Source organism: Octopus bimaculoides, chromosome 13 (assembly GCF_001194135.2).
Source record: "Octopus bimaculoides isolate UCB-OBI-ISO-001 chromosome 13, ASM119413v2, whole genome shotgun sequence".
In the NCBI taxonomy this organism is placed as follows: Eukaryota; Metazoa; Mollusca; class Cephalopoda; order Octopoda; family Octopodidae; genus Octopus; species Octopus bimaculoides.
The window spans coordinates 2,194,589-2,195,892 of record NC_068993.1 but is presented as its reverse complement, the minus strand read 5'-3'; the positions used below and the strand labels follow the sequence as shown (position 1 = coordinate 2,195,892).

The 1,304-nt window shown below is 34.2% G+C and overlaps 1 long non-coding RNA gene across 1 annotated transcript in view; it reads right to left on the bottom strand.

Moving 5' to 3' along the window:
* Positions 1-230: 230 nt before the first annotated feature.
* The window catches only part of LOC128249314 (uncharacterized), a 283,781-nt gene continuing 282,707 nt past the window's right edge, over positions 231-1,304 (bottom strand). The window contains exon 3 of the long non-coding RNA XR_008265414.1: positions 231-1,041. This is a non-coding gene — a long non-coding RNA (uncharacterized LOC128249314). The remainder of the gene's footprint in view (positions 1,042-1,304) is intronic.

Here is a 1,304-nt window from a genome sequence, read left to right as displayed (position 1 = left end):
ATGTCAGTAAGCAAGACAAATTTCATCTACATTATAACTAGAGTTTATTAAATATTTCCCCTAGAGAGGATTAAAATAATCGAAATCCATAGCAGGTAAACCGATCACAGCATATCAAAGGAAATTTAATACAAATATTTGCGCCAACCCCACCATTGTTATTTAGAAAGAAGATTGATGAGAAAAATTGTTAAATTATAAATTTATGGCTTGTTGTTTTAGGTGTGTTTTTCCTAAAGATCAGACAAATACGCTTGAGTCATGATTGAAATTGTTCATATCTTTAATATTTTTTTGTTTATTCAATAATTTATACAAATACATAGTTACATTCGTGTAAACACGCATCTAAATCTTCACACATACATACATACATACATACATACATACATACACACACACACACAAAGAAATATACACAGAACGAGACACACACGCATGTTCATCTCTAGTGGTTAACTTCATTACAGTATTACAGTAAAGCAATTAAACTCACTTTTTAAACCACATTTTTCGTAAACATAGTCAAGTCTGCGTATTTGTATTGTAGAGATAAACATGATATTCCTGACAAGTAAATATAAACTCTCAACACGTAACAATTAGAGGATCTGTAAAAGGGAGTTTCTGCTAGGGACGGGGTGATGTTATATAATATTACTGTAGATAATTCGCTACCAATGAATATAATTAAAGATGCACAAGGTCGTGAGGTGTGGGCAGAGGCTGGATTATTTCACATCTTAAGTCGGTGCTAAGCAGGATGTCTTCTTGCCTCTACATCGTTATGTAATTTTCTGAATGCAATATTTGCGGCACCGTTAGCTTAGCATACGTTGCTACTTCTGAAGAGAGAAGGAATGTTTCTCAGCTTTCAATTTCTGTGTTTCTGGTAGCGAGATAGGCAGTTTGTTCTTTGGCAGAAATGTTGAATTTGAAGCAAACAGGTATCAATATTTTGGCTCCAGTTAAGGAATGGTGGTATTGTGTAATCCTCGTCTTCTAATGAAATCGCAGGAACGCCGTTGCAACGTACGGAGTCTGGAATGAACAGAACAAGAGGAAAAGAGAGGTGAGAAAGAGGGAAACAGAATGAAAGGCAGGAAAACAGACAGAGATCGAAATATCGACACAAATACTCGACAGATGCATGACTTTTCAGCCACTAAAAGAAGAAACGAAAAGTTGACTTTAGCGATATTTGAGCCTGGTGTATAGGAATTGGATCAAGTCTCACAATGTATTTTATCCGACCTTCTACACATATATATATATATATATATATATATATATATATATATATA